The sequence below is a fragment of the Gadus chalcogrammus genome, chromosome 4 (genome assembly GCF_026213295.1).
Source record: "Gadus chalcogrammus isolate NIFS_2021 chromosome 4, NIFS_Gcha_1.0, whole genome shotgun sequence".
Taxonomy (NCBI): domain Eukaryota; kingdom Metazoa; phylum Chordata; class Actinopteri; order Gadiformes; family Gadidae; genus Gadus; species Gadus chalcogrammus.
Window position 1 is genome coordinate 11,167,964 of NC_079415.1, and position 15,972 is coordinate 11,183,935.

The 15,972-nt window shown below is 42.3% G+C and overlaps 1 long non-coding RNA gene across 3 annotated transcripts in view; it reads right to left on the reverse strand.

Annotated features, from left to right (window-relative positions):
- Positions 1-331: 331 nt before the first annotated feature.
- Positions 332-15,972, reverse strand: part of LOC130381759 (uncharacterized) — a 31,241-nt gene continuing 15,600 nt past the window's right edge. The window contains exons 5-7 of one of the 3 annotated variants that reach the window (XR_008895460.1): positions 5,850-5,915; positions 3,975-4,100; positions 332-3,841 (exon numbers count right to left, since the gene is read on the reverse strand). This is a non-coding gene — a long non-coding RNA (uncharacterized LOC130381759). The remainder of the gene's footprint in view (positions 3,842-3,974; positions 4,101-5,849; positions 5,916-15,972) is intronic. The other 2 variants (XR_008895459.1, XR_008895461.1) reach the window with 2 other exon arrangements.

The following is a 15,972-nucleotide window of genomic DNA, read 5'->3' on the forward strand; positions in this document are numbered from 1 at the left end:
TAGCACACTAAACGTTAATTTAAAGCCTGTTATTACTGCGGTTATCACCAGGTTACTATTACAAGATATTTCATAGAGATAACTTTTGCTTGAGTAAAGAAAACAACCTTTTTTTTTTGCTTAACACATGATTGATTGACACGAGAGCCCTCCTCCCCCCAACCAGACAGATTAAGCATGGTTTAATAACTATATCCTAACAGACTCAGACTCTTTCGACTTCATTGGCCCGCACACCATTTTTTGTCACTTAAGGAAAGAGAGGCGACGTTTTAATGACAATGCAATAAATAATGGATTAAAGTACCGAAAATGAAGTCATCTTAGCTTAAAATACACAAACGAGCCCACAGAGGAATACCACATATCTGCACACCGTGCACCGACTGTACAAACAAGGTGCACCGTATGTTTATTTAATTCGCCCTAGCTCTGTCGCTTTGGGTCAGGTGCCGGGAATCAAAGATGAGGAAAGTGCCCAAGTGCCCATTTTTGCCCGAGTCTGTTCTCCAACACAGACTCTCAGAAAGAAGACATACACTGCAGGGCTCTCTCACACACACACACACACACACACACACACACACACACACACACACACACACACACACACACACACACACACACACACACACACACACACACACACACACACACACACACACACACACAGTCTACAGTGAACAATGTGCCAGCTGTGCATATTCGGGAGCTGTCAGCCTGAGAGGAGGAGGCGATTGGAACGATAGGAGATAGGTTGAGTTTCTGGCTACCGGCAGATTACTTATTGTACTTTAAATGAGTCAGAGAAGTGCGGGCGAAGGAGAGGGCGGTCGTGAAGTATAGGTGAAACGCTAGGGGGATCCGTGCTCATTGATGACAAATCACTATCACACAATAATAATAATAATATCAATGATTCACATACAACCCCCACACGCATACATCTACACCCAGCACACTCAAATACAAACCCCTGATACAAACACACATGCACACAACTTTCAACATTACGACACACAGACACATAAGCACATATACACATGCAAAGTGCACACTCGAATGCACACACACACATATACACAAACACACACACACACACACACACACACACACACACACACACACACACACACACACACACACACACACACACACACACACACACACACACACATTCATCATTTAACAGCACTAAGCACATTTTAATATTTCAATCAAGCAGACTGAGGGGAATTTTTGGAGAAGTGAACGCCGAAGCAATTACGGATTATCCAGCTGTGAGAATTCAGAATAAATCCATATTTCCTAATGGAAATGCAAAATGAGGAGCTAATACCGTCCACAAACAAGATCCTCAGTAAACAATATTGAATATCCTCCCGGCTCCTCACAGGGAACGCCATATTGGAGTCTCTCGAAAACGAGACGGCCAATCCAGAGAGGTTAACAACCTTCCCATGAATTTCAAATTCTGCAATTCCAAAAGGAATGCAGGTTATTCGGGAAGGATAAATCGTCGGCGGAATGTCATCACGATGAGTCAGGACTTGAAAGATGCGAATGCCTGCGGCCTATTACCCTCCTCTGAAGGTGGATCCTGCAGCACCCAGGGGTGTTGCACGTCCCTTTCACTAATGACCGGACTGGCAGCTCAAGCAGACAAACACAATGATTGATCTGTCCGAGGATTATGTGCCAGAACCGCCAGAGAGATCTTTTTTAACACGAGTCGGTTGCAGATATTGGAAGAGCTGCGTTATGAATATGGATAGTGTGGGCTCCATCGCTCCTATGTCTTCTCTAATAATGCCAAGCCGCTTTAGTTTGTTGTTGACATGCACCCCCCACAGCTCGTCCAACTGTAATATATTCACACCCCGATCCTTCACAATATTATACTTTCACAATTCTTATTTTATCAGCTCCTTGCTGTAGCTGCTGTTGGGTATTGGCAGCAACCAACATAACTTGGACATAACTACTTCTCAAACTCAGCAGACTCCCACACTCTCCTTTACTTTTAATCACTTGAGATGGGAGTCCACAGCAGATCGCGTCGGCAGGAATGCAGCGCGCCCCAGAATTAAATGTAAGAGCTTAAGAGAGGTCCCAAATAGGAGGAATGCTGCACACCAGTCACTCAGGTCGGTTGTCCTCATGCCACATCGAAAGGAAAAAGCAAGCATAAGCACAGATTTTGGTTCTGATCGTATTGCGACCCAAAAAATAAATACAAACACATTGTTTTTAACAGGGCGAAGTCCACGAAGCACGGATGTAGCGGGCTGTATTACTTTATTGCTTCGGAAGAGACGTTTAATTGCTTCGGTTGAACTAATGGGACGCGAGAATTTGAAAAAGCTTATTAGGATTGTCTCGACCCGTTACTCCAAATCACTACAGACAGGGGATGGAGCGTATATCGCTGCATTTCCCACCCCCAAAATAAATCTGAATTTGTGAATCTATCGAGAAAAGTTTTCAAAAGTAAACTAACCACAGCAAGACAAACACAGTAATTCTACTTTTTAGCAGCTGAATGTGGTTCAAAGACAGATATTTGTTATTGAATATATTACTTTTGAAATATTGAAATGAGGTTTAGTGCCACGATGGGAACGACAAGTTATTCAAATGTGAATCTTACAGACAGCCAGCCACAGAAATTATTGATCATTAAGGCATCTGTTTCAATCATCTGCTTGATTTGCAGCCAGACTCTCTTTAAAAGTGTACAGCGATTGTCAGTGCACAAAACCAAAGTAACTAAGCTCATGAATATTGAGTTTGATTTAGGGGCCCTGGAATGGCTCCCCATTGTTCTCCGAGAGCTTGCGCTGAGATTTATTCCTTACATTCAACTCTGGCACAACGATATTACAAGTCTTCTGTCTGCATGGGAGATACAGTGGAGCAGGGAGGAAACCAAAGCAGTGTGCGACAGCGTCCGTATCTCCCACAGAATGGACTGGAGGAAAGGAAAAGGTAAGAAATGGCACAAAAATACCTGGCTCATTAAATTGTACAAGAAGAGTTACTTCCTATAACTTTGTTGAAAAAGTACAATTACAAAGACATTTCTGAGATTGTTACTTTTGGCAAAAATGACAAACCTGACTTTAAAATGCACACACGCACACGCACACACACGCACACACGCGCGCGCGCAAACCGGCACACACAACAAGAACTCAACTTTCAAAAGAAGAGAGTGCCCGTCCAGTACCAAACTCTTTGAAACTGAACCCAAACTCCTGAATTCGAAATCCACTGCAGACTTGAATTAATTAACAGGTTCGGCCCTCTTCAACAGCCACACTTTAAATTGGAGTCCAAGAAGACAGGAGCAACTTGTTGAAACTGTTATGTACGGTAACTGTTAAGTGCGGTCCTTTCTAACCATCCCAAATAAACCAAACGTTATTATATAATGAAAGCATACATTGCAAACATGTAGCTAAAGCCCAGTGTTAGTGAATTGCCACTTACATTCCCATCAATCAATAAAGCCTCATTTAACGGTTGTATCCTCAAATAAGCATCACCTAATTGCTACTCGTGCCTTGTAATTTGTGAAGGCTTTAATTAATATAAATATCCATTCAAATTTGCATTGTTATTAGTAACTAAGCATGCGCATCAGCCCCTCCCACTTAATCTCCCATCCTGGGTCTAGGAGTGGCGTGGGATGAAGCGGCTCCATCCTGGGTCTAGGAGTGGCGTGGGATGAAGCGGCTCCATCCTGGGTCTAGGAGTGGCGTGGGATGAAGCGGCTCCATCCTGGGTCTAGGAGTGGCGTGGGATGAAGCGACTCCATCTGTCCGAGTCAACAGCGAGCCTGAGTCAACAGAGAGACGCCCTTCAGAGACCACGAAGACGCCTCCTTTTGTGCTGTTTTCAGAGCTTCAACGCTCTGGGTTAATTAGCCATTCCACCTGGGGTATTAATCAAACAGTGCTTAAAATAATTACCTATCCTAATCAGGCCCCGGTGTGTGAATGTACACACAGCCTTCGTCAGAGAGACAATGGATCCAGTGATTGAAGCATTTAGCGGCAATTGCATAGCGGCAAAAAACTCCCATGGTATGATATTGTCTGTGGATGATACAAATGAGGGGGATGCGGTTGATCATATTGGCTGTTTATTCTTTATATAATAATAATCAACATATTTGCACAAAATCGAGAAACTAATCGGGGTCATACCTTGACATGTAACCTACATCCAAGCTAAACTATTCTTGATTATAGAAAGAAGCATTAACATTGATGTTCATTGCTCAACCCAGCAATGGATGTTATGATCAAATCAAGGTTCACATAATTACCTTGAACCTGTTGTCATAAGTGTCGATGCAATTATGTTCGTTTTTTGGACCAAAACCAGAAATGTGGCGCCTCAACCTTTTAATCAAAGGAAATGTGCTTAGTCAAATTTCTATCTGCTTCCAGTTGGTACTGGCTTGCTACCAAGGCAAGTTGAAATGTGAAGTTAAAAGTCTGGAAAAGAAAAAAATTTTTTTGCCACAATTAGAAAAACATTACCCGATGTTCTCATTTCATGTTCTCACCAAAACAAACGAAAACCAACAACAAACAGTTAACAATATCAACAATGTTAAACTCTTCATAAATCATCCTGCAAAACATTTGCCTTGACTGATTGATCCCACAATGACTTAACTGTTGGCGTCAACATTAGAATCTACTGCTATTGTCAACACTTTGCAAACAAACAGCCACTTGGCGGTACCGTTCAATGGCTCGTTTCCACCGATCGGTGCGGTACGGTTTAAGTATACGCGAGGTATTTCAGGACAACAGCGAATGCTTTGTTTATTGAAGAAAATGTCTGGCTTTGTGATGTTTAATTAGCAAACAAGGCAATTATTTTACAGCAAAACATTGAAACTTCCTGGTGGAGATTAACTCGGCAAATACTGCCCATTCAGCTTTTATTGAGCCCAAACCATTCACTTTCTTGCATCTCCACAAGCATTCAGCCCAGCTTCTGCCAGGAAACCTTAGCTTGGCTTTTAACATGCTAATTAAAATGTAGACTGTAGAATCAAATGTAAATCCCGACTCACAAAGAGATGTGTGAGACAAACACTGGATAAATTAAAACTATACATCTTCATAGACTGTTTGTAGCCGTGTTATATGAAACCGCTGGTTTTGACCTTCAGAAGTTAGCGCCATCGACTCCCTGCTGTGAAGAGTGGACGTGAGGTTCGGTTTTTGTGTGGGTTTCATGAAATACAACGTTTTGATCGCTCCCGAAACCAGGGTAAGCACTACTCAGCCTTCCCCCGCATTCAAGCCATGAAGTTTCAAGAACACCTCGGAAAACTTCAAGTGGTGGTTTAAAACCGAGGCTTATAACAATGAGACGAATGTTCACTCAACTACAATTCCAATGGCATAATTGTAGTTGAGTGATTAACAACAGAATATTAAAATATTGTCTGAATAACACTCTCCGCCAAAGAGACTTACACTGATAACAGATAAGTGACTTTAACGAGCAAGAGTTGGTGAGGCATCCTGCTCAGGGACGACAGATTCAAAGGGTTGGACTGCAGACTTTGGAAGTTGAACTAATATTTAATTAATTAAATTCAATCGCACTTTACGCCATCGTACTTTAAATTAAAGTATGATGAACGCCTTCTCCTCTACAAAACACTATCCTGCCCTAGCAAAAGTTTGAACTTTTGTCATGAAACAAATGCTATTATATATATATATATTGTGGCAACCCGCGGTTGGGCTGGGACGAACCGCAGCAGCACCCTGGACAGCGCCCTCTCCGAGGACAGGTAGTCTGAGTGAGATACGTACCGTTCAGCGCAGCTGCGCTAGATGGCTCGTCAAGCAGACCCGGGCAATTATGGGAATTGGGATCACCTGGGGAGGGGAGACGGCAGAGGAGTCTTAGGCCACGTTTATACGTAGCAGGATATCTATAGAAACAAATATTTCCCCCCCTCTGTTTTCAAAAATAACATTGTGCACACAACATCGTTTTCAAAAAAGTTGTAGTTTACATCCAATGGCATAAATACGCTGTCGCTCGCCATTATAACTATGCCAAACCTACCTATGCGGCATTGTAGGGAGAAGGATAAAGCCATGCAAGCCAATCAGAATCCTCAGAATCAACCACAACGAATGACACAAGCGTCTTCCTGTTCCTTTCAAACAAACAATATGGCGCGAGGTTCATTCGTGTGGACAGACAGCGAAGTGGAGTTACTCCTTAAGGTCGCTTTGCACAAACGTAAAAATGAGTTCCACCTTAACAGCATCCATGATAGCCCAACAAACTGTAAACATAGGGCGCTCATATGACGTTAAGCATTTCCTGGCGCATAATGTGACGCTTCAGAACCTAAAACCCTGTTTCTCCCCGTTGACACGACAACACATAACCGGCGCTTTCAGAAATCTCCACTTTGGCCAGAGTTTTTAGGGATGATCGTTTTCTGTGATAAAAACGGCGTTTTCGTGTAAATGAGAGGCCAAACCGCGTGGAAATATCTGCGATTACCCTTCGTGTAAACGGGGCCTTGAGGACCGGGCACGCGGCAGACGAGGAGGAAGCCGAGTTGGAGGCAGTCGCGGTAAGGGACGGACAAACCATATCACATTAACGCCGGAACGCTCCCCCACAGGACTGAGCGGGAGAAGCCGGGAGCGATACCCACGCTGACCTCAACGACGGACCGGGCCCGGACACGCCTCACCTTTTCCCCCCATTGTGGAAGAAACCTAAGTTCCTTTATGATTTCCCTTTCATGAGTGAGCTGCACGTAATAAAACCGTTGCACCACAACCCTGCTTGAGCGTTTGATTCGAGAAGCCAAGCCGCCGACGACCGGGGGTTGCCACAATATATATATATATAAGTTATAGAGGGAACAGGACAGACAAGAATCTCTGCTTCTTTTACACAACGTCTCCATGGTAACACCTGACATTTAATCAGGAAGATGTCACATCATGTTTGGCCTGCAGCACACATAATTAAAGCATGTTACATAATTAAAGCTTCGGTCTATTTTAAAGTAGCATAGAGGCTCTAAGGACATTTTAAAACACGACAAAGCAAATAACACAACCCAAAAAGCCTGAAAAGCCTGTGTCTGTGGCCATGGCAGGCCGGTGGTAATGGACACCATACATCATACTGATGTGGCCCAGGTCTCCACACAGCATGCTGGAATAGCGTGTCAAAACAAAACAACATAAAAACCCTAAAGAAATCTCGGCAGTTAAATTCCCCCACTAAGAGGAGGGAGGTCTGACGGGCTTTGGGGGCTCGGTATCCCCATCTCCATCGGCGCCGTTGGCAGGCCAGGGTTGTGCCTCGCCTTCTGTGATTGTTTGCGGTACAGAGAGCCATGAATAAACAAACACAGCAAAAAACAAGCCATACAGCGACCAATCAAGACTGTAAAGTTGGCTGGCTACGATGCACACGGATGAAGTTCATTTTGGGATGCGAATTAAGATTCAAATGTATCCTAAATATCTTATTCATATTCATGTGAATGGGTTCATGGGGAAGTCACAGCCGATATCAGAAACCAGCTGAATGTTAGTGCATGGAGGGTTCAGTGTTGTGTTGAGTCCCAGCAGACTGCACAGGAGCATATCAAAAGGCGTCTTTGCGTATCGCGGCTCCAACACAAGCCTAATGCTAACCCCAGCGTAATGGTCTCGCTAACCCCCCACCCCCACCCCCACCCCCACCCGATCTGAATAGAGGCTTTTTTTTCTGCATCGGAATGCCCTTTGAGGTTTGATAATTCAAACTTTCATTAATTTAATATGATTATGAGGTGCGGTGAGTTGAAGTTATGGACTCATTATGCGGTAATTACAGGTGATTTGAGGTCTATTTCACAGTTGAGCGGCCTGATGAACTTTGTGTGTTGCAGCTTTCTGTTTACCAGCAGGGGGTTGAATAATAGACTGTGGGCGGAAAATAAGTGCATTTGTTCATGATCAGCGCTGGATTTGCTAGCAAGGTGACAAACTCCAAATTAAAAGCCCCTTGTTGGAAGACAATGCTTGTTAATTTTTGCATGGATTCACGTCAGTATTCGAGTGCTGCAGATTATATTTTCAGTGTGAAATGTTTCTCAAAAGTTTGTTAGACACGTCACACTATAGATACATACCAAAAGACGTATTATATAAATGATTTACTGATATGTGCTTTAAATCTGTTACAAAATAATTTTCGCGCTAATGAGCAGCACTAATCAGTCATTAAGTGGTTAAATGTGAAGTTATTTATGTAAAGTTATGTAATAGCTGATGCCATGAGTGAGTGTGCACGTGTGTATGTGTGAGTGTATGAGATTAATAGATTGACTGATTGCTGTGACTGGCAGACTTCGAATCTCCATCTCAAATGAGATTATATTACAACAGAACTCGCACCTACTGGCCAATTTTCTGCCTCAATACCTCTGTCACTCAACAGAGACTGCAGACTGATGGACATTTTCCTTGTAGAAGTGTGTGTGTGTGTGTGTGTGTGTGTGTGTGTGTGTGTGTGTGTGTGTGTGTGTGTGTGTGTGTGTGTGTGTGTGTGTGTGTGTGTGTGTGTGTGTGTGTGTGGATCCTTTCAAATCTGACTCCAAGTAGACTTGCATAAATATGCATAAAATGCTAAATACACAGAAAACGATGGATATCTCTAATGTTGCTTTATCCAATTGGCAAAATACTGCAACACTAATTAAAAACAAGACACACATTCTGGGACTCGGCATAAAACAGTTGGTGGCGGTGCAGACACAGACACAATGCAACAAACCATCCTTTGGGTTAAAGTGACGCTGGGCCAAGGATCCTATAGGGGCCTGGGGTCTAGAAACCATAGTGGTAGCTGGGTTCCTTTCATAACAGAATCTGCGGAGACAAGAGCCACCCCTTTATTCCACGTCTTTGAGGAGACGGTGGTGGAGGTGGTGGTGTATTAACCGAGCAACAAAGTGATATCAACGTCTACCTCCTCTCTACCGCTACATGCCCGCCAGCACTTCCTGCCACCGAAAGCAGCATCTTAATTGGTTGGCGGGGGATTGGTCAAATTATGTTTGTGATAGACACTGCAGCACCTCCTCACATCAGAGTAAATATCTGGGCGGTGTAAGTCAGGAAAAAGAGTCTAATTTTGCCGCCATTGGTGCCTGGCCCTTTAATAATGAGGAACCAAGGGAACTACCGCAGTGCCAGTCCTATGGACGTTTTCCTTTTGCTGTATAAGCTAGGATAGACTGTATGGCCAACATAGTGTGTGTATATGACATCAGGTTACAAGTTTACAACCCTTGTCACCATACAACATTAACCACCATTTAGAATAAGCACAGATACTAATACCTAGCATGGCATCGAGGGGGGGTAAAAAACGGGCGAAGAACAAAATGCCCCTGGACGCAATTTGATAGGCCCTCAACCAATCACAGCTACGCAATGGGTGATGCAGCACTGAGCAACCAAAAAATGAATCTTTCTTCTCAACAAAAGCTTAAAGTGCAGTCTTTTGCTCTTTTTTAAGTGAAAATATACCGTCCAGTTTGTTTAATACTGTCTCGATAGCGGACAACAGCTTTTTGTTTGCCATCTTTGTTGTTGTTGAAAATGCCTCTATGGCGCTCCTCTGCACCGCCATTGTATTTATCCTGCCTCATGTTGGATGAACTATTGCGATTGGTCGGTCTATCTCGTACCGGACAAAAATCTTTTTGGATGGGAGGGAAGCCAGACCTTATCTGCAGAGCAAATTAAACATGAGCCTGCGAGATTCGTCTTGTTCCCAGGCTAACAAATACCGATGCAATACGACAACTTTTTTTAAGATAAACTTGCTTGCATGCAACCAAAATGTTCTAACTAGATTTTATTATCTTTTTAGATTTTTATTATTTTGAAAGATCATTCTCAATGTTTGGAGCATTCAATGGCCAAGAACGCAATACAACCACATCTTGTAGACTGAGGAGAACAAGCGTTATGATGGACCTCTTGTACTGATGTATTAGATCATAATAGTTGGGGTAAACTTACTGATTCTCCCGTCCTCACAAAGCGAGATATAAAATAATAATGTTTGTTTTATTATTGATGAGTGAAGTGCAATAACAATTATCTTGGAAGACAATGAACACAGTGAACACACAAAAAACAGCAAATTAAATGGACAAAGTTCTTTGTCAATGACAACAGCTAAGCAATGTGATTTTCTTGAATCAATTGTGAGATGTGTAGAAAATCAATCATTTTTCTCTTCGCTTTGTGTTTGGAAGATTCAAAAATAGCTATCTTGCTAGCCAAACTCTGATTATTAAGGCAATTTTGCATATTGCTATTTGAAAGTTTCATTTGAATGGGTAATGTGAAATAATAGTGTTTGAGACCTCGATTTGTTACCTTTCAACTTGTCCTTGACAAGAAGATGCTCTAGTTAGACAGAGAGACAGCGAGAAAGACAGATAGAGCGCTGTACAGTATGTAATGAAAGTGTTCACAGCTACCTCTTTACCTTACTGGCATCAGCCAAATATGGAATTCTCTTTGAAGGCGATACAATTGTTCTTTGCAAGAGATGGCTGGCAGGAATGAGAAAGTAATGTTGAATAGAATGAGGAGGCAGAGAGAACAATGATGACACTCCCTGCTGAGATCCATTCTCAGCTTTCCTGTCAAGCTTTTTTGAAAGCCTTCTATTTTTTTAAGTAAAAGAAAGAAAGGTTTTGGACGGTTGTGTTCAATTGGTCAGTCACATCTTTATGTAATAACAGGTGCTAGTCTGTGTATGTGTGTGTGACCATGTGTATGTGTGGCTGTACTACGGTTGCATTTGGATCTCCCAACTGGATATAGAGCAGAGCACTCTGAGACCCAATGAAAGAGCACACACACACACACACACACACATACAAGTAAGCACACACACACAAACACATAGCACATATACACACACATACACACTGGAAAGCCAGGGCCGAAAAACGATTCTATCACTGGCGTGCTCACAGCGGGAACCACTGAGGGGAAGAGGTAAAGGAAGAGATAGAGGGGGGATAGTATCATAACACCAGGAAAACAAAATCTCTCTCGCCTCTCTGGGGAAGTGGAAAGCAAAAGTAAAGAAGGTTCTGTTGCTGCAGTAGCAAGATCATGAACTAGAGAGAGAGCGAGAGAGAGCACTTTTGATGAAAAATATTTGATATTTTCTACTTTTAGTAATGATTTTATTTTCAGAATTTCTGAAATTCAAAGAGCTCTCTGTGACTTTGTAGGAAGGTAGAAGTAGTACAACTATATATTTAATGATACTCTCAATTGACGTATGTGGTTCAACATGTGGCGTATGTAAACAAAAAAAGAGTTAAACTCACTTTGATAAATAAGGATGGACGTAGTTATGTGGGATAATAGATTAGTTATTCGTTCAATACGGAAGATCAAGTTCCAAAACTGCTACCACAGACTCCTGGGAATTTCTATAAAGTATATCATAATAAAAGTGGTGTGAATGAAATTATTATCTACCGTACATGTGCCATAAATATAATTGTTCAATAACATAATTCAGCCCAAATTATATGATTGTTTGGCCTACCTACCTGGATACCTGCGTGCAATCATTGAGCATGACCAGAGTCTTCCACAAGGCAAGGCTGACCTGTTGCTTAAGCTAGCAAGCTAGTCATATGTTATTGGGCCCTATTGGGACTATGCTAGAACTCCAGACCTCATTGATGATTTATTAGAAGGTGTAATAATAGTGATTACACCTGACACATGTTGTGTGCAGAGCTCATAAAGGTGGAACACGTAATTAAACAGGAAGTCAATTGAGAATTGAACATGATACTAATAGGTCACCGATAAAGCCAACAAACCAGGCCATCATTCTGAGATAATTGTACAGCATTCCGATATGGTTGGCTCAGCTTCACCGAAGTGGTGCTTTTTAGGCTGCTACCCTTTTAGATTGAACAATGTATTGTTCAAACTGTTAATCCTTCCGAGAAATAGCAGATGTTTGCATGGCACATTCAGTGAAGATCCTGATCCTAACTCTGTCCAAGAGTCCAGACATAAGGGCTGAATTTGGTGATCATCATACCAACATGTCACTCACAGTGCAATATTTATCATATGGTCATGCTGGTGAAAGTGCTTTGAAAGACAGCATCGGTATTTCAAGAAGGTGGCCATTAAAGGCAGAGACCAAATTGGCGTCCCCACAGCTTTAAACCAAAATCACAGATTTAAACAAAGTTTTCATCAGGAGGCCTGCTGGGCGACTAGGCCATAGTAATGGGAAGCGGTGTGAGCACACCATTCTCCTCTTTACCATTAGAGCTCCAGAATACACTGACAAAAATGATAAACACTGATTAAATCCATGGCTGCGCTTTTGTGGAAAGTTATTACTTCCCGAAAACTTTCGACTCACATTCCCATGCATTCCACGTCTTGTTTGAAAGTGATTGGACTTGTCTGATGTCTGGGGATCAGTTATTTCTCAGACTTGGATACAATTGATGACAATCTGTATGAAGAGGAATTAATAATCACCAACTGTCCCACATACTTTGTTCAACATTACTTTTTTAAGTCGGACATGATACATGCACTTCCATGTGATGTAGACTAGATACATGTATGTATATTAAATTGCATGTAATGTATGGTTAGGAAAAAAAAGAGCTGGTGATCAGTCTATGTTCCCTTCCTCAGCATTGGTGGAGCTCTGGGGATAGTGACAAAATCGATAAGGTTGTGGATAGAAGTGGCAAAAATAAGTTTCCTCCACAGTTTTCCCGGATTTATTGACCTACGGTGATGGTGACCTCTTGAGGCAAGCTCAATCAGATGTCCCCTAAAAGACAGAACTGCACGTTGCTACAAACATAGTACGGAAATCACACGATTGCTGACGACGGGTGATTTTCTTAATTGGGGTAAGCTATGTCCCTCTAAGGTCATCGCTACCTTGGACAAATTCCCAGGCCTCATTAGCTAGGCTTGTAACTGGGCGAACTTCCTGCAGATTTTTGCTCTGATCTTTTAGTTTATTCCGAATCTCAACAGACCCAGCAAGGTCCTTACTTCCCAGCTATGCCCAGCTAGTTCCCATCATGAAGTTGCACAGCCTGTTAGAGTGGACAGAACACTGTTATTTGTTTGTTTAATAACTCGGAAGGCCTCCCGCCAAACTTACTGGGAACAATGTTACAATATATAGAGACTGGTTTCCCCAGAGCATTGTTCTACTTTCTCCTAAGGTTAAGGATCCAAATCAAATACATATTAAATTATTTAGGGACAACCCTGTATATATATATATATGTATTTGTATTAGTGGTGGGCCGTTATCGGCGTTAACGGCTGCGTTAACGCAAAACTTTTATCGCGCGATACAAAAAATATCGCCGTTAATCTATTTTCAAACACTTCCTTGTTCGGACCCATCACGTGACTGAACTAACCAATCAGAAGCTAGAATTTAGACTGAGGTAAACGTGAGGGAATCAGAGAGGCAGATTCAACAGAATATCCTGACTGTGTTAAATATGTAAACATGTAAATATGTAATAATTGTGTAACATAAATATGTAAATGATAAACTGACTAAAGATTGTAAGTACATTTCTAGCAAATTAACTCCAATATAAATTATATTAATTTATTCTACAACTTTCAAATATTTAACTTCTAAACCTTACATTATTATGGATTATTACACAGCTTTTCTCAATGCTGTAGACTGCTCCATTCACTTGCATGGGCCTTCCCAACGTTCAGATGTCAATTATTTTTGTTTATGCTCCGTTCACTTGCATGGGCACTTCACAACTTCCGGCGGTGAATTATATTTGATAAATCACCATTCCCCAGTATAATTGACCGCTGTCAAGGTAAACAAACAGATTTTTGCCGTTTGCCATTTTAATCTAGATTAATCTAGATTAATTTTGAAATTAATCTAGATTAAAAAAATAATAATCTATGCCCACCACTAATTTATATACATATATATGTTTTCTTTCGTCTTTTTGACAAGTGTAGTATGGTAGGTACATTTCTAGGAAGCAGAGTTGGCAATCGTATGCGGGATGATGGAATCACTGAAATGTAGGAGGAACCTAATGTGGCGTCTGGAAAGAGAACTCCTATGCAATTACCCATTTATCTTGTTTAGCTTTTGTTCCATCAGCTCACTGAGCAAACAGTAAGGTGATGAGTCGTAGGTGTTTTCCAATCCATAACAGGATATTCTGGCTGATAACCCCCCTGGTGGGTACCATTATTATTAAGTGCAATACCGCATCAGGAGTTATTGTCAACCTGAGTAAACAAGCTAGCGTGAAGCTAGAGAGTGAGCTGTTACTGAAGATTGATTGTCAGCTGCAGTCTCCCACACGGCGAATGGTGTAAGGGAGGCCAATGTGGTGTGGTACTATCTGGTCTGGGAGGGGAACATATTTGTTCTGTTGGTAGACCAATATAGCAATCCAACTCTCTAGGATTAATTTTCCACCGTCTGTGAGAAGGTTTTAAATTTCCTTTGGCCTAGACTCGAGCATGTGAGGGATGGTGGAGGGCAGTGACTGCCTAATAACTTTTGGGAAACAATGTACCAGGAACACGTTTGTAAGTACTGTACACTGTCCCATACGAGCAGATGGCAAACACACACACACACGCATTGGTCTTTGTTGGGTATGAGTCTTTTTCTGGGTCCACTTTTAGCAGCACACACAGCAGGAGCCGGCAGTACATCATTACTCTGGAGAGTAACTGCACTCTACATAGCTGCATCCATCACAGCTACTTACATATATGATAAAAACAAGTACATAATTCTACATTTGGATAATTTCATGTCCCTGGCATCCATCTTCTCTGATCACTTCTGTGTAGAGTGAGATGAGGAAAGATGGAGGGAACACCACCCTTGTTTTTGGACTTTTCTCTTTAGTGGATTTGCTTTCAACCGAATAACACAATGTGGAGTGTGCATGACGGCTTGGGACTCTGGCGGGCATGTCTTCGCCGAGGCCCCATGAATCACTGTGACAACAAACGATAAGCTGAGGGAGGCTTAAGGAAGAAACAAAAAACAACAAAAAATATACTATTAAAAATACGTCTCCGGAGCCCTAGCGGAATCTGTTCATATTAGGAGGGAGAGCGGGGCGGACCGCCGACAGCCGGCCCCTCGCACAAAGGCCTAACGATGACAAATAAATAATACAGGACGGTCGCTATGGTGAAATCTGTGACAAGTGATGCCCCCCTTCAATGCTCTGCTTGCAGCCCGCTAGTTGTTCTGCTAGCTGTTCTGCTAGACGTTCCACAAGCTACTCTGCTAGCTGCTGGCCGTTTCCCTAGCTCATAAGATAGCTGCTCTGCCAGCCGTTGTACTAAATGCTCTGCTAACCAGCAGCTAGCTACTATGCTTGATGATATCATTATCCTTAATGGTCAGAGAAAAAGTGCCAGGTTACTGAGTCTGCTGGAATACCGACAGATGCAGCCTCACCAAACTGTTGAGGCTCAATGAAGTCAATCAAGGAATAATAAATCCTTAAGTCTAAGGTTCAGTTCCCATCCGTGTTCCTTTTTGCATTTACATTTCCGTTATTCAGCGACAGATTTCATGTGAGCTTGCAACAGGCCGACAACTTCACACTAAGTAGACAGCGTTCCCTAGAAGTCCATGAGCAGATGTAAGGAAAGACAAATGTATTCTCTTATTTACCCTCACTGTTCTCTCCATCCCAACGTTTTCACTATATTGTTTGAATGGGCCCGTGTGAGCAGAAAACATGACATTGCCACCCCATAACACGAAGCCAGCAGGAGCCCTGTACTAGATATCTGTGCAAGAACTGAGCGCAGGCAGAAAGAATGAACAATGAGAGAG